This window comes from Carassius gibelio, chromosome A17 (genome assembly GCF_023724105.1).
Source record: "Carassius gibelio isolate Cgi1373 ecotype wild population from Czech Republic chromosome A17, carGib1.2-hapl.c, whole genome shotgun sequence".
NCBI lineage: Eukaryota > Metazoa > Chordata > Actinopteri > Cypriniformes > Cyprinidae > Carassius > Carassius gibelio.
This window is the reverse complement of record NC_068387.1, coordinates 18,405,065-18,426,858: the sequence shown is the minus strand read 5'-3', so window position 1 is coordinate 18,426,858 and position 21,794 is coordinate 18,405,065. Positions and strand designations below refer to the sequence as shown.

Here is a 21,794-nt window from a genome sequence, read left to right as displayed (position 1 = left end):
CATGAAGGTCTGCAAGGAGGAACAAAACAGAAAACAAATATGTCTCGGAGTGTCTGACCTACTGGCAGTCACATGTCTTGACAATGTGGATGTTTCCAGCTTTCTTGAAAAGCCCGGACTCCTTCACAGGGTCCAGCGGTCGCCCCAACAGGCACAGGTCTGTTTAAACAGGGTGCTTTAGCCAAAGCATTGCAGGGTTTTACGATTCTCTTCATTGGGTCACTAGTGGCTCTCTTATATTCTCTTCTCTTATGCAGTAGGCTATATAGATCTGGAGATATGAGTTTGGATTGTCTCTTCCACATAGCTTAAGCCCGGATTGTCCTAAAGGAAGGGTCTATGGATGTATCCTCTCCGAAATGTAAGTCAATAAACATTCTTAATCAAATCAAAGAAATTGGATGACTCTTAATACACGAAGGCTATGTCAATTTACATATTTATAATATATTTACAGTCTTAAGTTTAGCATTATATTCAGCATTGTTAATTATGAATTATAGATCACAATGTTTGATAGTAAGCTCTAAATCTAATAAATCACTGACATATTAAATAAATTGTTTATTTGTCTGTAGTTTTTAGGCAATTTACCTGAATTCTGCGAATCGTGTTTAGTGCAAAATTTGTGTGTTCTCTTAGGCGGGATAATATCTGAAAAGAAAATAAATGTTTTCAGAATGCTTGTAGACTGAAGTCGAGTGCGCAGACGCGGCCGGCTGGTGGCGAGAGTAACATGCGAGGTGACCGCACAGTCTGTGTTTAGATATCTGCTTAAAATTAATTAAATCTAGAAATATTTGAAAACAATTATTCTCCAATGACCACGTGATTTTTTGTGAATCTTAATGTTCTGTAAAGTGAAGTTTACCTAGGTCAGATCTGAACCTTTATTTAGGTTCATAAGTGTTTTCGCACTTGTTCATCATTTAGATGTGACGCATTCCGCGTACATTGCATTAGAGATTTGAATCACGCTAATGGAATGCATCCTACTTGATTTCTGTGAAGTTTGTTTTCCCTTTAGGCAATTGATACAGTTTCTTCTTAAAATCGTATTCTTTTGCTCAATGAGGAAATACGATGAAGGCTCGGTTATGATTAAGCAAGCATATTATGGTGTGTCAGATATTGTTTGCGTGTGCCCCATCTGCACCCCAGCCAAGAGCAAAACCAATGAAACCCGCTCTGATCCGTGACGTCAGTGATTCTTGTGCCCTATCGATGACTTCCTGTCCTGATCGAAGCGACTGACCTCCGCGTGAACCTAACTTTAGTCGCGAGCAGAGGCGCATGCCACCCAGTCTCACAGGCGTTTAATTCGGAAAAAGGAGAAACAGATTGTTTATACTCCAGATTGTTCCACGTAAATAGGCTAATGGTCTCAGTACCTATACCAATAAGATTAACCTATGTTGAAATGTCCCTTTAATGTTTCTTTTAATAACCAATCTAAGAGTAGAGCATGTACCGGGGAAAAATTAAAACCTTAGTCCTTTTCCTTCGTTAATCTGGACAAGGACATTTGCCTTACAGAACTAACAGCAACAAAAGTTCATTTGAGGCACAGAAAATAATATTTTCGCAAACGAATAGCCTACTTTAAAATTTTGTGAGAATTACCTAACGCAAAAAATTATATGTAGTCAAATACAATGTAAAATATTTCTCACTATTACTCGTAACAGGCCTATATGCTAAATGGTAACAAAATATATTTCAAAAAAAAAAAAAAAGTATAGAGAAGGTAAAAACTCCTTAAAAAATACTCCATGAGCAAATAAATGAACCACCGTCTAAAACAGTTATCTGCGGAAAAAATCTGATGTTTTCTGGCAAAATAAATATTTAATAAATCACTCTTTGAACTTCTAAATCAAAACATTGCAAAAAATATCCTTATGTGCTTAATTAATTTACACTGGTAAATGGTAAAATCATTTAAGAGCCCACGCACACACGGCTAAATATCATGTAGAAAACCAAATAAAAGCAAGATTTAAAAGACGCAGAGAGAGTGTTTGATTTTTTTGTTTTGTTTTTACATCAAATTAAATTATAGCTAGCTACATGAAACAATAAAATAGTAGGCTTTCTTAAAATAATAAATTACTACTTTGTATTGTACTTTGCAAAACTGCGTAATTATAAAGAGTAGCTAACTAATTGCATAGACGTCAGCGTGAATTGAGCTAATAATCATATAAAACAAATGTTTATTTTCCTTTTAGATTTCTCTTAGCCTAGTGTATTTTTTTAATGTCATCAACAACAACAACAAAAAAATTCCCAAACCATTTAAATGATCAGATTTATCTGATAATTGCCTGCCTTAACTTCAGTTTCAGTAGCTAATTGATATGCGTTTTGTTTTCAAAGATTTCAAAGTTTGAAAATGAATAAACAACATATAAATTGCCATTAATGCTAGCTTTAACAGATTGTAAGGCAGATTGGTTTTTATATTTTATATAAAATAGAAGCCTCGGTTAACATTACACTGGCCAGTGGCGACCTGCCATTCATGTCATCCAAACAGAGAAGCAAACAAATATATTTTAATGGTAGCGACTCAAGCGCGCAGATTTAGCTACACTTTATTACGTAACATTTATACAAATAGTCTAATAATAACAAAATGTAATAACGCATTATTATTATTATTATTATACTTTTATTTTCGACAAGTAGGCTAGTCTAATAGGCTTCTTAGGCCTACATTATTATGATTATTAGGTTATAAGTAGGCTATAGTAGTAGTAGGCCTATAGCATCGTTTTATTTGTAAAATGCTTTTTCTTTATTAAGAACCTTGTTTTTGTCATTTTGTTCATTCAGTACGAAAACGTCCACATTTTGACCGCAGTTACCGCGTTACTTTCTAGACTAGAGCATATATATATAATATATATATAAATATCTTTCTTGTTCCCCCTTTTTTGTTACATATACATGGCTAAAATATGGCTAATATTTATATAGGCTAATGAAATAATACCGCCATTAAAAAAAAAATTAATTAGGCTATTTTTGGTGCCCCCTCAGCACTTGGTGCCCTACGCACAGTGCGTGATGCGCGTGGTGGGAACGGCGGCGCTGCTAATATCACACAACGGTTCCGTGAAACCTGTAATCAACAACCTGACACTGAGATCTAAATCATATTACGGTCATATAGGCCTATTTTGAATAACATATTGAAGCTGGGTCATGTTTTTTCTGTAACAAAATAAAAATGGTTAAAACAATTAAAAATACATTAGGCTACTATAAAACAGTTTTATTTTATATTAATTGTTGATGCGATCATGCGACGAATAATGGTGCTTCCCTATCATAGGTCACTTCGATGCTGCGGTGACGTCACCACGTATGGGAACACCTCCGGTGTGACGAATGTCTGAAGCCCTATACCATCCCGCCAATCCTATTGGCCAAATGGCGCATAGCACCACCCTACGCATGCGCACGCATGATATACCTGGGTGCAGCGCGCCATTTCGCTCAGATTTCATTCCTTCAGGAATAGCGAATCTTCTGTGCCCTATCATCTCGCGTTCTCCAGCGATTTTCTTCGAGCAGTGTTTAACTCCTCTTTCGCGGACGCGATGAGTCAACGAAAGGTAAGAGCCGTATATGGGTTTATCACAGGGAGGCACTCATGAGAGATTCGTTTGCAGCCTCTCTCATGTTCTCTCTGTGATAGCCTACGGCTATGGTAAAATGAGAAAAGTATCCGCGCTCTGGAGTCTATTTCTTCAGTCGCCTCGCGTCTAACCCCCACCGTTCGCTTCTGCGGTCGCCGAGGCCCCGCACGAGGTGTTGGTTAGGGGCGATATGTGCGGCTTGACTATGAGTACAGTGATGCACTGGAGTTTTCCACTTGCTCGCTCTCCCCTACTCGAGCGCGTTGATCAGAGCAGTTTTGCTTTATACTATGTTGTCTAACCGCAGCTTCTACTCAGAGTAGACTCTGACCTGCATAAGCGGTTCTCTCCCTCCGAGCGGACAGGAGAAACGCGCTTCCCCTTCCTCAGTGTGCTACATGGCGGACTGCTATTATATAGCGATGCCGTTTGACTACTTCTCTAGCCGAACGGATCGCGCCAAACTCCGCCGCGACCTAGTCTCGTCTAGACGTATCGAGTCGTGTCTATTTCGGCAAATTTTATTCTCTTATTACGGTTCTTACGAGAAGCCTCTCGCTCTTTCCCCACACTCTAACATTGACCGTCTCGCAGCACAAGCACTTCGAGCGTCACTGAACTGAGCTGTTATTTGAGCGCCCCTCAGACACTGCACAATTCAGTCTTCAGAGTTTGAGGGACGGCACAAGAGACTGGCGAATTTGGCCAGTTTATGACGGCTCACACAGCTGCCGCGTTCTCGTTAGCGGCGTGGCCCTATGTTTATCTTGTTGGATTAAATCCTGCCGTGGACACGCTTCAGGATTTTACACAACGAAACACAGCGAGTTTGACGCATGCATTTCCTTCTATGTTTGCCGGGGTCTGTGCCCTCCACTGAAGAGTGCTGTTGGACTGCTTATGCACATCCAACCCTCTCACTGCAGCCCCCACGCTCTAACATTGACTGTCTCGCAGCACAAGCACTTCGAGCGTCACTGAACTGAGCTGTTATTTGAGCGCCCCCTCAGACACTCTGCACTATTCAGCCTTCAGAGTCTGAGGGACGCCACAAGAGGCTGGCAAATATGGCCAGTTTATGACGGCTCACACAGCTGCCGCGTTCTCGCTTGCGCCGTGGCCTAATGTTTTCTTGTTGGATTAAATCCTGCCGTGAACACGCTTCAGGATTATATACAACGAAACGCAGCGAGTTTGACGCATGCGCTTTACTTCATGTTTGCCAGGGTCTGTGCCCTCCACTAGAGAGTGCTGTTGGACTGCTAATGCACATCCAACCCTCTCACTGCAGTCCCCACGCTCTAACATTGACTGTCTCGTAGCAAAGCCACCTCGAGCATCATTGGATTGAGCTATCATTTGAGCGCCCCCTCAGACACTCTGCACAATCCAGCCTTCAGAGTTTGAGGGACGGCACAAAAGGCTGGCAGAGATGGCCAGTTTGTGACTGCTCATACAGCCGCCACGTTCTCGCAATGGCGACGTGGCCCGATTTTTATCTTGGTGAATTTAATCCTGCCGTGGATACGCTTCAGGATTATACACAACGAAACGCAGCGAGTTTACGCATGCGCTTTACTTCATGTTCGCCAGGGACTGTGCCCTCCACTAGAGAGTGCTGTTGGACCGCTAATGCGCATCCAACACTCTCACTGCAGTCCCTACGCTCTAACATTGACTGTCTCGCAGCAAACAGCGCTTCGAGCAGCATTGGTACTTCCCCTGTGCACGAATGCCGCAGGCTTTTCCGTGCACGGACATTATGTGTATGACAGCGTTGCAGAAAGCGGAAATTTGAGACTGCTAGTATCGTTTTGGGTCGCGTGGAACGCTTGCCCGGCATTTCTCAATGGGTGTTACGCACAATTGTCACGGATACACCAATTCGTTTTTAGAGGCCCGCCTCTTTCCGCTGAATTCTTTCCACGGTGGTAGACTGATGGTAATAGCAGTGTTGTGACAGGAGATGTCAACTCTGCTGAGCAAAGGGGCTATAGAAGTCGTAGACCCCGTACTTCTCAATGCATGGATGTAGCTCTGGCCCCGTTGCGGCTCCAGGGCGTCCGTCTGTTAACCACTTGGACGATTGGCAGCGGCATTCCCCGTAATTTGTCTGGGGTTACTTCTCATGCGCCCTTTTCAGTGGAAAAGTGGCCGGTAAGACGAAATATTTCACCCCGTTGTCTTCCGCATCCGACGATTTCGGTGACACGGAGTTGTGTGATGTCATTAAAGCTATGGATGCCAACCGAGTTTCTCCCACCGGGGTTCGGCTGGGGATTTGAGCTTTCCCAGAGACCGTCACGACGGATGCGTCTTTGACCGGTTGAGGAGCTGTTTGTCAAGGACTACCAGCCCATGGAGTGTGGACAGCTGCACAACGCAGTTGGTATATAACCGGTTGGAATTACTGGCAGTTTTCTGGCTCTCCAGTAATTCGCGAATCTGCTGATCGGCCGTCTTGTGCTGCTCAGATCAGACAACACAGCGTTTGTCTCATACCTGAATCATTAGGAAGGATTACGCTCTCGCCCCCTGTGCAGGCTGGCGAGACATGTTCTTCTCTGGTCTCAGAGAAAATTTCTGTCGATCCGAGTTGTTCATGTCCCCGGACGTTTGAACTTCGGAGCAGATATGCTATCCAGACGGGCTCTGGAACAGGGAGAATGGAGATTACACCTCCAGACGGTGAATCTTTTATGGCGGACATTCGGCAAGCGAAAGTGGATTTATTCGCGTCAAACATGACTACGCATTGCCCGCTATGGTTCTCCCTATGCCCCCATCGCCCCTGGGCGTGGATGCATTAGCTCACAGCTGGCCCACGACCAGTCTGTATGCTTTCCTCCGATTCGTTGATCCCAGCGGTATTATGCAGAATACGGTGGGACAGAGTGGATCAGCTGCTAGCTGGTGGCTCCGCGATGGCACACGCAGCCGTGGTTTGCGGATCTGATCAGTCTGCTAGCGGGCTCTCCTTAGAGATTCCCCTCAGACAGGATTTATTATCGCAAGCACAGGGGCTGATTTGGCACCCGAGGCCGGATCTGTGGAAACTGTGGGCGTGGCCACTGAGCGGAGTGCATTAGTATGTCCCAGTCTTTCTGTTGAAACCACTGAGACTATATTGAATTCTAGAGCAGCTTCTACGAGACGCTTATATGCTTTCAAGTGGAGACTGATTACAGCCTGGTGTGGCAATCGTAATGTGGATCCAGTTTACTGCCCAGTGGCTTCAGTGCTGGAGTTCCTCCAGGATTGTTTTTCGGATGACATAACACCAGCCACTTTTAGGTTTACGTGGCAGCCATTTCAGCTTACCACGAATACATAGGCGGTGCCTCTATGAGGCGTCATCCACTAGTTTCTCGTTTCGTACAGCGTGCGCGACGGCTGAGGCCTTTCCGCCCTGTGCGAGTTCCTTCATGGGGTTTATCCATTGTGTTGCTAGGTTTATCAGGGCATCCGTTTGAGCCCTTGGAGACCATATCGGATAAATTCTTGACACTGAAGACACTTCTTCTCATGGCTTATCCTCCCTCAAGAGAGTTGGGGATTTACAGGCTCTTTCTGTTTCATCCTCATGCATGGAATTTGCACCGGGCTCTGTGAAGGTGCTGCTGCGGCCCAGGCCTAACTATGTTCCTAAGGTCGCATCTAACCTCTTTCGCTTTCAGCAAGTGGTTCTGGAAGCTTTTTCACCTGCTGAGGCTGGATCAGAAGATCTAAGTCTTTGCCCTGTGAGAGCTTTAAAGACTTATGTGGATCGCACAGCCCCTTGGCGTGGTTCTGACCAGCTGTTTGTCTGTCTTGGACATAAAAGTAAGGGCCATGCGGTTCCAAAACAGCGCATGTCCCATTGGCTGGTGGAGGCAATTTCTTTGGCCTATGAGGCGCGCGGACTCGCTTCGCCCTTAGGAATTAAGGCTCATTCCACTTGAGCTGTGGCTTCTTCTCAAGCTTTTCTCAGTGGATCTTCTATGGATGATATCTGTGCTGCGGCAGGATGGTCCTCACCGAGCACTTTTATCAAGTCCTACAGTCTGGATGTGAGGATGGCTCCTGGCTCCCGGGTTCTCTCCGCTTGAGCAGATGCTTCCTCGGATCTCAGTTATCAGGTACGTCAGGCGTTTTGGTATATCGTTCCCATACGTGGTGACGTCACCGCAGCATCGAAGTGACCTATGATAGGGAACATCTCGGTTACGTATGTAACCTTGGTTCCCTGAATAGGGAACGAGATGCTGCGGTTCTGGCCGTTCCGTACCTTGATAACTTCTTCATCTTCAGTCATGAAATCTGAGCGAAATGGCGCGCTGCACCCAGGTATATCATGCGTGCGCATGCGTAGGGTGGTGCTATGCGCCATTTGGCCAATAGGATTGGCGGGATGGTATAGGGCTTCAGACATTCGTCACACCGGAGGTGTTCCCATACGTGGTGACGTCACCGCAGCATCTCGTTCCCTATTCAGGGAACCAAGGTTACATACGTAACCGAGATGTTATTCTTCACTCACTTTGCTCACGTTTGCGAGTGCATGTAGTCCCCCCCCCCCATCAATTAAGTTTAATAATGCTTTATCAGATTTATCACTAGTTTAATTTAAAAGTCTTTTAAAGGTTTGGGAACAAGAGGTCGCGAAATACTCATCATTTAACGTCAAGAGGAATGGAGGGTCGTGTTATATTTATGGAGGCCACAACAGCGTCAAGATGGATATTGTACTTATTCCAATTAAATGCGTTATGAAAGAAAAAACACTAGTCTCTGTTCTCACGGTGTTACATCTGAGGTTGCCGAGCAACCGCAGACCGTAAACAAAGCCTGCGGTGACGCGCACATGACAGCAAAGGACTGTAAAGAACAAATTCTGTCATAAACCAAACAACCATGTCATATAAATGATTCTTGAGCCATAGAACAGTATCAAAAGAAGACCAGGGGTTTTACAACTTGAAGAACGAAGCCGCAGAATATTACAGGTCCAACGGGGTCCCGCGGAAGATAGAACGAGATTTTTTGGCAGAAGCCAGATGATATCTATGGTTATCTGGTTGGACAAATCAAATAATTATTGCTTTTGAGATATACAGTAGCAGCTGTTAACATTTTATCTAAGAATTATAATTATACAATTATAAATGACAATTGTCATTGAGTCTTCTCCAGTTTACTTGTTAATCCACCAGAATGAAGTCAGTATTGATTTAGTTCAGACAGACCCTCATAATTACAGACCAACATAATGAACTCCCATCAATAACTGCCTACTGGTCTTTTTCAGGCAAACTATTTTTTCCAGGCTCTCCTATATCTACTCCAGTGATTAGTAAAATCCCTATGAGAGAGGTGTTTGACAGAAGAGGATTGACAGCAGTTCAGACCCAAGTGTACTGCATCATCAGAAATGAGGAAAGGTATGTATATTCAGAAGTCATCAACAAGTTTTTTCCTACTTTTCAGAGCAGCTACCAGTTTGTCCCATGAACTTTATGTGTATAACAGCTGGTAGCTCTAAAGTATCCTAATTAAATTAGCTTTGCTATTAAGCAAACAAGATGGCTATCAGATCTGAGTGTCTCTGTTTTGATGTTTATAAGGAACTGGAACCTCATCGCCCTGTAACCTTTCACCGTGTGCCGTTTGCACCATGCTGTTCACAGCAGAAATTTGTAGAGACAGTGACACAATGATGAATTTAGGTCACAGCAGGTCCACATACCTATGCACACACAGACAGCACAGAACAACTAAAGTAGCAGAGCGTGTGCATTTGTACTTTGACCAGAGGCGTCATGCACATGCCCCCTCAGATTTTTGAGCCAAGTGGATATATGAATGCAGCTACCAACAGACAATAATAGCCGAATTTTTTTAATGATTTCATACAATCACACTGGTGTGATTAGAATGTGCAGTGCGGCACAGCATCAGCTGCTAAATTCAAATCTGCGTTCGCTGGCTGGTGCTGAGCCAGAGATACATGCGTTTTTACAGTGCTGCACATTGTAACCAATCACACACGATTCTGTTGAGTTTATGAATGCAATGACCAATCAGAGGCATTCAGTTTGTGCTTTGCTCTCTTGCTCTGAAGGAATTCTGCTTTCTGACGAATTCTCTCATCAGAAACAACAAAGAGTAGATGTGCCTACGATGTGAATAGGATTTCACATTGTAAACAGCTTCAGTGATTATAATGAGAGTTTTTGAGAGTGCTTAAAATGTTCTTTGATAATGTAAATGTTCTATGTTTTCTTTTTGTACAATGAAAGTGTTATAATTATTAAATTACAACATAATTTTTTATTTATTTCACATTTAATACAAAGTCAGTCGTATTAAAAATGTTTTATGGCATGACACCCATATCCGGTACTTTAGTAAAAAGAGAGGTTTTTATGTGTAGTTAATAAATTGCACTATTTACTGTAGGCTACTTTGCCCATTGCCCAATTTTATTTTCATGATTATGAAAATTGTAGAGTCACACTGAAGGCATCAAGGGCTATTTGACCAAGAAGGAGAGTAATGGGGTGCTGTGCCAGATGACCTGACCTCCACAGTCACCGGACCTGAACCCAATCGAGATGGTTTAGGGGTGAGCTGGACCGCAGACAGAAGGCAAAAGGCCAACAAGTGCTAAGCATCTTTCAGGGAACTCCTTAAAGACTGTTGGAAGACCATTTCAGGTGACTACCTCTTGAAGCTCATCAAGAGAATGCCAAGAGTGTGCAAAGCAGTAATCAAAGCAAAAGGTGGCTACTTTGAAGAACCTACAATATGACATTTTTTCAGTTGTTTCACACTTTTTTGTTATGTATATAATTCCATGTATAATTCCACATGTGTTAATTCATCGTTTTGATGCCTTCAGTGTGTACTGTATATATATTTACAGTGTATGGCTCTTGGCTGCTGTGTGTCATATGACAAGCATGATGAGTACCACCGCAAAAAAAAAAAAAAAAAAAGAGTCCATGACGCCCCTGACTGTGACTCACGTGCTTCAGCAACCAACCACTATGTGTGAACATCAGATCACTCTCTGTCTCATTCTCCATTTGCTTGCCTTATCTCTATCGCTCTGTTTGCAAAGTAAGTAAATGATGCCTTCTGGCATGGTGGCCATATTGCAGTTGAGTGCTGCTGTTTTCGTTTAGAAATTATGACAGTTTACATTGGGACAAAGAACAGGCCGACTGTAGGCTTGAGCTCAATGTGTTTTGGGAGTGCTTGAACGAGATGACTCCCTTTTCAACAGAACTTTCTGACTACTTTTCCAAATACAATACAGAGAAATCGAGCACAAGCTCTGTCCATCACAACAGCTCTGAAGTGGATCAGAGAGCATCTCAGTCCAATGCTGCAAAACTTATATAATATGGATAAAGTACTTAGGTGATTACACATGCAATACAAAATACACAAGCATAAGTCAAAGAACATGAAGGTTGTTATTATAACTAAGCTTTAATACACACATGCACAACAGAGGTTGCGTGTCTTTTGTCGGCATTGATTTCTTCATGGCTCATTACCTGGAGTACAAGGACAGCCTTAATAGATAAGAGGAGGAGGATGAGCAGAGGAATGAATCAGTGTCTGAGGCTCCTACACCATGCCGAAGACAAGAAAGAAGGTGATAAATGTAAAGGAGCTTAATGTTTTGCCATTTTAAAAAGTATTTAGCTGTATTGCACAGTGAAACATCACTGATGTGACATATTATTTGAGCTCACACATTAAATATATCAGAATAAAAAAGGGTTCCGAGTCATGTTAAGTGAGGTTGCCACAGGATCAATCAGCCCTTCCTTGTACACCAAATAAAAAACCTTGTGGGATTCAAAGACAAGAGGTTAAACAAGATTCCAGCCAATCTTCTGCACTCTGCTGTCATCTCCCTGACCTCAGACCTGTTGTAAAAGATTCCACACGTCTCTGTTATCATAGAAATCCTACTGGGAGCTACTCTCAAGAACAGTAGCAGCTTGTACTGAGTCACACGTTTCATTCTATGTGAGATGACTCTGTTTTAACCTTTTAATTGAATCCAACCTATATTGAAATCTTAGAAAAATCAAAGGTATACAGATTTAGAGGTGCCCCAGGTTACCTTTTCTACTTAAAAAAAAAATGTATCCCTAAAGAAATTAATAGTACTTTTGAAAAGGATATTTAATATGATGGCCTTCAGTTATATCAGTGGCTTAGAAAAAGCTGTTTTATTCTGCATGGAGTGGGTCTTCTCACATGGTGGCCCCTATGTCGACATTGCATGTTTAGATAAATGTTTCTCCCTTCATTTCCACAACCCCAGCATTATTGGACATGTTTGCTTGAGAAATAAGCAGGAACTAAAAACTTTCATGCTTCAGCTCTCCTTTAAGATTCCGATGACATAGGATAATATAGTGCACTTTAAACTGCAGATCCTTCAGTTTGACATCTCCATCCCCTGCACTTTCTTCTGCAGTCACTGTTCTTGTATCCAGGTAAAAAAGGCATTTTTATGAAATAGGAAAGACCTGTTGAGTTTAAGTTTTTAATGATTAGTTATTTTGAACATTTAAAAGAGTTCGAACAACATAAAATGTTTCTTGTTTGTTTTTTATTTTTTTGGTTACCAATGTGGGGAAGAGTAGAGCTTGTGCTTAGGTTTCCAATAGCTGTCATACATCCACATAAATGTTGTATGATTGTTTGATTGTGATGTGTAGAAATGCTGACAATATAGTCTGTGTAAACATGCTGACCCTCAAACTGATTTATTTTATTTTTTATTTTAATTACCATATGTACTCTTATGAAAAGGTAAAAGCCAACACAACACGTGTTCAATACTAAGTAAGATTTTTGAAGAATGCAAGTAATGATCAAGTAAAAATTTTCTCATGACATTGGCACAGTTACAGCTCATGTAGCCTATAGCTACATGAGTATATACTTCACCATAAAGGTAACCTCAAAAATCAACATAAACATAAACTCTTTTAAATGTCAAAAAATAACTAAACAAAAAACTTTAATATGTCTTTCCCTTTACCAAAAACACATCGAACAGCACTTCATTTCATCATTTATTTTCCTGGTCTCTCCCTATGCAAAGTGTGCTGGGAACTAGAAATCCACTGCCCAGTTTCAGTCAATGCAACATAAATGATTGGGTGGGTTGACAGTTCTTTTTTTAATCTTTTTTAGGGAATTCATTTCTTAGCTGTATGTGTGCATGTACTTGTCTCTGATTAAGTCTTTTTATTAAGCCTGAAATCAGATTCATTTAGTTCCTGAACCTCCAACCAGCCAAACAACTGATGCAGCTCATGAAATTACATTTTTATCATACTGTAGATTAAATGTGTTGCTGAACACAAACCAAATGTATGACAGAGTTCAAAGACCCGAGACCAATAATTTTTCTAATTAAGTAGAACATTTTTCATTAAAAGCTATGCTATTATAGGATGATTTGCACAAAAAGTGCAAAGAAAAATGTTTTTTTTTTCTTTTTTTTTAATTAACATGAATGTCAGAATTTAGCTGATTTGATTAGTATAATAATTACTGAAATGGAAAATCTTAATTATTTCTTAGTTTGATTTGTTTAGCATGTTCTTAATCCAAAAACTTTCAGGTTTAATGAAATTTTTAGGAGCAGATTCTTTCTTCTTGACCTGACCATTTACAGTATGTGTGCGTTTAAAGGCTGTAGGGTCTGGTGTATCCTTTCTCAAACTGGGCGGGCTGAGAGGTTGAGAGAAAATGGACAAATACAGTCGTCTGATGGCGACAGAAGAGGAACTGGAGCAGGAAGGGATTCTGGGTACGGTTCTATCTTTCACACATTCTCACACTTACATAATGGCAACTACTATAAGTTGCATCTATATTCAGAGAACAATGTATACCTTTGTGTCTTTCAGGTGCTAGAGAGAGAGAAAAAAAACAGCATCTTTCCAAACATTTAAGTCCGGAAGCGGCTGTGACTCAATGTCGTACAATGCATTGCAAATGGTAACAGACTGTGACCATCTCTACTTGATGTGACTTCATCTCCTGTCTGTCTGTCTGATATTATCACAGTTTTTGTCTGACCTGACTGCATGACATCAAAATGCATATTTGTTCCAATTCACATGAAAATATATTTTTAAGTGCAAGATTGTAAACAAGTGACTCATCATCACATGCACCATATTCCTGTGTGATATACTTTAGTGCTTGTATAGATGGTTTATACATTAAACAAACATATCCAAAGTCAAGTTAATTGTGTGTGTAATGTGTCAGTATTTTTTTCATTCCAGGTCCTCCAGATTTACCTGTAAGAAAAAAAAAAATTACAACAAGTTATTTTATATATATATATATATATATATATATATACAGTATATATATACACACACACCCAGTGAAATAAAATATGAATATGAATATGTAATTAATTACATAAGTATGTAAATATTTTTTTTATAAATTGTTTCAATTTGTAAAATACATCTGCAATTGGAGAAAACTCAGACAATGAACTCCGTCTCCCTTTTGTCTCCCCCACACAGACAGGTTTTTAGAGAAATCAAAGGTATTCTTCAATAATAAAGAGGCATGAAACAGCCCATCACTTCCTTCTCCACATCCTCTGCTCTCTATATACAGTACAGACAGGAGATACTAACACACACACACACACACACACACACACAGAGACACACACACACGGTGACTGAATGGGGCCAATTATCCAGCCTGTTCAAAAGGGCAGCAGTGTCCGCTTCATACAAGTGTTTGTGTCTGTTTATGTGTTTGTGTGAAAGGGTGTGAATGGACTGTTTTGTGTTAACAAGTGAGAGAAAACACAAAACCACAGCTGTGCTGCTAAACTACAGACCATAAGAATGTGACATGTTCAGCTTCTAACCAACTCGTGACATGTTCGTTATCTTGTGTACCTCTCAATTGATTCATAGAAATCCTGAATTTACTAACATTTTAACTTTTAAGTGCGAGAAACAAAGCCCTAAACGTACATGATGCAGACCAGAGAGCATTTTGTAAGTGTACAATGGCTGAGATCTGTGAAAAAAAATAGCTATTTCCACTCGGCGGGAGTGGAATGGGTCCTGACAGCATCCGCAGAGACACAAGAGAGATTTCAGACCAGCATTACAAGTTACTGTGGCCACCCACCATGCAATCATTCTGTTTGAAAAATAAACAAAATTACTTACAAAACAGACTAAATTAAGCGTTTTACACACACAAGCTAGGCTCTAAATTGTGGATTTGTCAATAGAGGTCGCTTTGTGTTGCTTGACTATGGTTTTGAAACAAGTGCAGGACTAGTGTTCCAGAACACCATAAAAAAGGAAACGTAAGAAAGACAGAAACAGCAGCAGAGCAAAAGCTCAGCATGGCGTTACATGATTACAAGCTTGTTGAGATTGACAGAGTGTTTATAGTACGTCGATTAAGAGAAACACGGAGACCAGAAGACGAGAGAGAGACTACAGTTGAGCAAGACGTTTACTCATTTACACCTCGCATCTTCAACCATGGCCAAACCAGAAACATCAACAAAGCAAAATACACTATGAGCAGGACAGAAGAGCTAGTAAAAATCTGAGTCAATTATTGATTGTATTCTGAGTGCTGTTGGGGAATGGAGTTGAATTCGCTCTAAAAGGAACTAGATGCTTTCTAGAATGTTTATTGTCCGGGTTTATGATCTCTTCCATATCTAGTTTTAAGGTCACACTAAAGTCCAATAATAATAATAATAATAGTAACACTTCACACAGTAAGGTCCAATTAGTTAATACACTAACAACTATCATTAAGTAACAATGAGCAATACTGTATATTTGTTACAGTATTTATATTTTATATATTTTTTAACATTAATTGTTCACTGCTAGTTTATGTTTGCTAAATGTTGAAATTACCATTTATCTAACATTAATACATTAAACATTTTTATTGTTAGTTAGTTGTTGTTGATAGTTCACCTAAAAATGAAAATTATGCCATGATTTACTTATTCTCAATCCATCCTAGGTGTATATGAGTTTCTTCTTTCAGAAAAATACAGTTGGAGTTATATAAAAAATAATAAAGGTTAATAAAGACCATCTAAAGCGATCTGTTTGTGAAAGAATAATATCCATATTTAAAACGTCAAAAACCATAATCTCGAGCTTAACTGTCGTACGCATGTTCACAAGAGAGTGGCGTCCAGCGGATGATGTAGGTGTAGTGTTAGACACAGGATATTTTTATGTGTGTGTGTGTGTGTGTGACCCTGGACCAAAAAAACAGTCTTGAAGGGATAGTTAACCCAAAATTGAAAATTAGATGTTTATCTGCTTACCCCCAGGGCATCCAAGATGTAGGTGACTTTGTTTCTTAAGTAGAACACAAATTATGATTTTTAGCTTCAGTCGTTGCAGTCTCTCAGTCGTACAATGCATGGCAAATGGTAACCGAATCTATGAGAGTAAACATGCACAGACAAATCCAAATTAAACCCTGCAGCTCATGACAATTCATTGATGTGTAAAGACGCAAAACGATCTGTCTGTGCAAGAAACTGAACAGTATTTATAAAGTGTTTTTTTCACCTCTGATTCACGCAATGTCCCAACTGTTAAAACTCTGGTGCTTCACAGCAGCAAGCGTGTGAAGCATTATTCTTATTCTTCTTTCATTATGGTGGATCACAGATTTATGAGTGCATTACCGCCGCCTATCTCTCAAGTGGACCATTGACACTCCTAATTGAGATTGTAGATAAATCCCTTTAAGTTACTGGGGCATATTTTTAGCAATAGCCCAAAAATCATTGAATGGGTCGAAATTATTATTATTTTTACTTCATGCCAAAAATCAATGGGATATTGAGTAGATTTTTTTTAGTGAGATTTTTAACATGTTTGTGTGTGTGTTATCATATGTTTCACCATTGAATGTACAATTTCAGCTGATCATAAGATGTAACTTAAATTTAATTGGACATTAACATTTATTGAATATGATTTAAATGAATATGTTTCAGCCTGTCTGAGTTTATCCTGCAATAACAACCTGCTGAATGTACATTATCCCACTTATTAGACGTAAAATATTGATTTGAGTTAAAGTATTTGAACGCAAAGCTTCCATGAAGACAGCAGTTGCGAGCAAGCGGCAAGTTCACACTAGAGGTACATTTAAGGGAAACGGTGCAGTCAAACCACTTATTACACAACATTTCACCAAAAAAAAAAATATATTATGGTGATATTTTTCCAATATTATGGAAAAATTTAAGACGAAAATGTTTTAAAATCTTTTTGAGTTTGTTAGATCTCTTACAATCCATTACAGCGTACAAAACATTATAGCAAAATGGCAGTGGCTGTGTTTGTATGAAACAAGAGCAAGACAGCGATAATTGTAAACAACCCTGAATCAAGTTTTTATAATTTATTAGCTAAACAAATGCAAAGCATCCACAAAGAAAAAACAGTTCAGAAAAACAGGATAACATACCTCGGAATGTCGTGACTGACCAATCAGAATCAAGTAATCCACAGAGCCCTTTAATAAAAATAAATAAAGTTGTACCAGTAGAACGGCCTAAAAGCTGTGAGGAAAAAAAATACTAAAACTTACTAGACAATATACAAAATACTTTTTTAATATAAACTTGAAATATCTCTAATATTGACTTTCATGCTATGTGGGCTTTAGTATACAGCAAGTTGACTGCATGAACTTTTCATGAACAACAGTAGATTAATCAATATTTAACATGGTTGTTTACCAGATTCACAATGTGTGACATTACAAACATCCTTGTGGCTTTCAATGGACCTCAAAGATTCAAAGCTAGATCTGAAATGGCACAACAGCATTCCACAAAGCTCTTCCATTCTCACAGCACAATGACAGTCCACACTAACACGCTTTTAAAACACTTCTCAAACACAGCCTTGAATTGGAGTATACAGTGTGTGTTATTCCCTGTTGCAGGCCAGGGTCAGGCAGGTAAAAAGAAAAGAGAAAAGAAGAGGGAGAGGAAGAGAGAGAGAGAGAGAGAGAGAGAGAGAGAGAGAGAGAGAGAGAGAGAGAATAAAGTTTCATCTTGTGTCCGGGAAGATTTAACCCCATGAAGAGCTGTAAGCCTAGCTGGAAATTGTGCCTAAGTTTGTGAAAGCCGTGGAGAGCAGTGAGTGAGCCTCAGCACAGATACACACATCTCCGGTTTCACAGCACAACTACATCACAGCAGCTGCAGCTCACCAGAGGGAATGAAATCCTGTTGAGTAACGAGGCATGACAAACATCACACCATTCTGTAAATCTGATCTAGTATGTGATTTGGACCGAATAAAATTCTTCTCTGTGGACTGGATGGGGTAAGATACAAAATTTCAAGGATCAGATTTACAGTGGAAAATGTGAAACTTAGAAAACGTCTCAAACTGCCAGTGACCAAACACTTCATCACTGACCTCAAGTCAAATGTGATGCTTTAAACCCATCCAGAATAATATTCTAGCCTTGTAGACTATCAAAAAATACCTTCACATCAAGGTCTAATGTTTTTACATTTATTTACTTATTTTTAAGCATACACACTGCCATCAAAAATTGGGGGTAGTATGATTGTTCTTTATTCTATTTTATTTTTTAAACAAAATAATATATTTATTCAGCAAGGTTAAAAATATTAAGCAGCAGCAAATCAGCATATTAGAATGATTTCTGAAGGATCATATGACACTGAAGACTGGAGTAATGATGCTGATTCAGCTTTGTCAACAGGAATAAAACATTTTTAAATATATTCAAATAGAATTGTTATTTAAACAGTAAACTATAATAATAATTCTCAATATTACTTTTGAAATAGTATTTGATAAAAAAAAAAAAAAAAAAAAAAAAAAAAAAAAAAGCCAGCATTGGTGAGCATTAAAGATGCCTTTCAAAAAACATCAGAAATTTTACCTTATATAGTTCTACAAAGTTCTGAAGGGCATTAGAACATCATTATCAGTATTTTACTTTTTTAAACAGTAGATTGCTTGTTATTTAAAAAAATAAATAATTAGTTATCACAATTTGACAATATAAACATTTTGAATTCTGCATTTCAAATAAAAAGAAAAAGTCATGACGTTTCCAAAAAAATCTATCTATGTCATCTTTGCTGTAAGTTAATATGACAAAAGCAGGTATGTGCTCAGCTCCAGACAATGGGTTCGGAAAAGTATTCTGCTGTATAATAACACCTCACAAAAGTCTGACCTGCTTTAATGAAGCATTTAGAGCATCACAAAGATCAGCCGCCTCTCACAATTTCTCCTCAGGGAGACATAAATGAAACCTCCGGGCCCGTGACTATACATATACCTGTACTTTCAAAATGCTTCACTTAAGCCACCCATTTAAACTAAACTGCTTTATACATTTTATTCAGTAATCTGTTATTGTCATGTTAGCATGTCAACAATTTGAAAAAGAATAACACATTTCATTATAGCTCAGTCAATAAATGTACAAATAGCATCAATTCATGTCTTTTATTTTAAAAATTTGCCTCAGGAATAATAGTCTTGTGAGATTGACGACCTGAAATTGCCTCTCTTCTATACTGCTGTAAAAAAAAAGCCAATTTCTTTGAAAGAGCAGTGCTAAACCTGAAAAAAATATCCAAGTTCATGAAACAGTAAAAAGATTGTTAAAAGGGGATACGTTCACACCAGTGCCTTGTAATTACTAAATGGGATGTTACAAGGTTAATGCTAGTCTAGCCAAAGCCATTTGAAAACACACAAGGTTGGCACATGTTCAAGGCTATTCACCAGCGCCCCTCCAGAAATTCTTCTCATACAGACAAAGCATGTGTCAATAACTTTGTTCAGTGAGGATGGTCCAGCCAATGTATGAGACTCTTGATTTAGTTTCAATACTATTACACACTCAAAGGCATTCAAAGTCCCTCAAAGCAAAGACAAAAAAAACACGACTAATGTGCTTGTTCCAAACAGTCATTACTTATGGGGTGCTCTTTCACAGTTCCCAGAGACTTTGTGGATTTCTGAGTATTTTTCAAGCATCAACTTTTTATTTTTCTAAAACAGACTCAAATTGTTGACATGCTGTAACAGCATAAAGCTATAAAATGTAGGCCGACTGACAGTTGAGATCGATTGGTTTTGTCCTGAAATCTTTATCCCAAAGTGTGCTCAAGTTTGCTATAGTGATCTTTTACTTCTTTCATTCTGACAGTTTCTTGTATAAGTGGCATGTACACTACCGTTTAAAAATTTGGGGTCATTATTGGGATTGTTTTGTTTTTTTTTGTAAAAAAAAAAATGTTGAAACATTTGCTCATGAGGTTATACAATGAACAAAATTATAAACGCAACAGTTTTGCCCCCATTTTTCATGAGCTGAACTCAAAGATCTAAGAATTTTTCTATGTACACAAAAGGCTTATTTGTCTCAAATATTGTTCACAAATCTGTCTAAATCTGTGTTAGTGAGCACTCCTCCTTGCTGAGATAATCCATCCACCTCACAGGTGTGGCATATCAAGATGCTGATTAGACAACATGATTATTGCACAGGTGTGCGTTAGGCTGACCACAATAAAAGGCCACTCTAAAATGTGCAGCTCCATGCATTTTGTTTGTGTAAAAAGAGCAGATACTCACAACCTATGACCTATGAAGGCTTGAGTTTATCAGTGCATATTGTGGTTGTCGGGTGCCGCAGTATGTCCTGGTCCCTTGTGTCCTGGCCTGGCTGTGGCGTTTGCTTAATCTGGGGGAGATCCAGAGCAGTACTGGAATTCACTGGATGGGAAGGGTTGAAAAGTTAAACAGATGATTTGGTTCAAGAGACAGAGAAAATGTGCTGAAGTGTGTGTGTGTGTATGTGTGTGACTGACTATTATTCTTTGCAGCCTTCAGCACTTCCCTTCGTCTATGCAGGGCTTTCTCCAGCTCAGACTTCGTTGATGGCGACGGATGGCGTGTCCCAGGCAAAGAGGAGGAGCCGGGACACTTGACGGAGTTCTTAACAGAAAAACTCTGTTATACCAGCAGCTATTTTTAAACATATTTGAATTATATTGCAATATGTTTGTTAAATTATTTTTTTATTAAAAACATATATACTTACATCTAAAAACACATGCATTTTAAGTGATAATATTTATAATCAGTTATAAATAAAATAAATGAAGCACTCCTGATTTCCTGATGTTCCTGTACGGCAGAATCTGTCTTTTCTTTCTGCAGGGAAAACCCATCAAAGAAATAATTAAGCAGACTATTTAAGTCGGTGTTATTGCTGCATATTTATAATGTTAGTGTAATAATAATTGTAAAAAATAATTTTACTATGCTGCTCTTTTTTACTATTTGGTGCTCATGAAACACTGTACACTATATATTATTTTCCATGTTGAAAACAGTTGTGCTGCTTATTATTTTTGTGGAAATCATTCTGCTTTTTTAAAACAAAAATCTTCAAGAGAATAGCATTTATTTGAAATAGAAATCTTTTGTAACATTATTAATATTTACCGTCACTTTTGATCGACTGAATGCGTCCTTGCTAAATAAAAGTATTTATTTCTGATTATATTTGATCGGCTAATAATATAAGTGATTTCATTTAATGGCACCGATTCACTGAATAAAAGAATGTTTAAAGTAGTGAGTGTTTTTGTGTTGGTATGAGTTTGTATGAAATGTGTACCGATCCTAGCCTGCCTCTGCTGGTTCTCTGGGAAACACAGAGTTGAACTCCTTTTTTGATTCGCTGCATCATCTCATCCACAGCTTGATGTCTGATGTCCTTTTCTGTCAAACACACACACACACACATACACAAATGGGATTTCTATTAGAAAACATTTAAACAGATCAACACAGATGTAGATAAACACATCTGCTGCTTTTCATTAGCAGTCATTTCATGCACAGAATAATATCAGACATACTGACACCACTAAACAGAACTGCATGGGCTTCTAGTTGCGCTGGCATGCATATTATCATAAAAAAGAAATCAAAAGAAAGTTGATCTATGTTTTTTTTTTTTTTAAAGTGGCCTTGGCAAACGCTTTTAGTCATTCTGTCATTAACT

At 39.2% G+C, this 21,794-nt stretch overlaps 1 long non-coding RNA gene across 1 annotated transcript; it reads left to right on the top strand.

The window, feature by feature from the left end:
• The first annotated feature begins 144 nt into the window (after window positions 1-144).
• Window positions 145-13,945, top strand: LOC128031679 (uncharacterized). The gene is made up of 4 exons (XR_008188130.1): window positions 145-361; window positions 8,935-9,067; window positions 13,359-13,476; window positions 13,577-13,945. It is a non-coding gene; the product is annotated as an uncharacterized LOC128031679 (long non-coding RNA).
• Window positions 13,946-21,794: the final 7,849 nt, after the last annotated feature.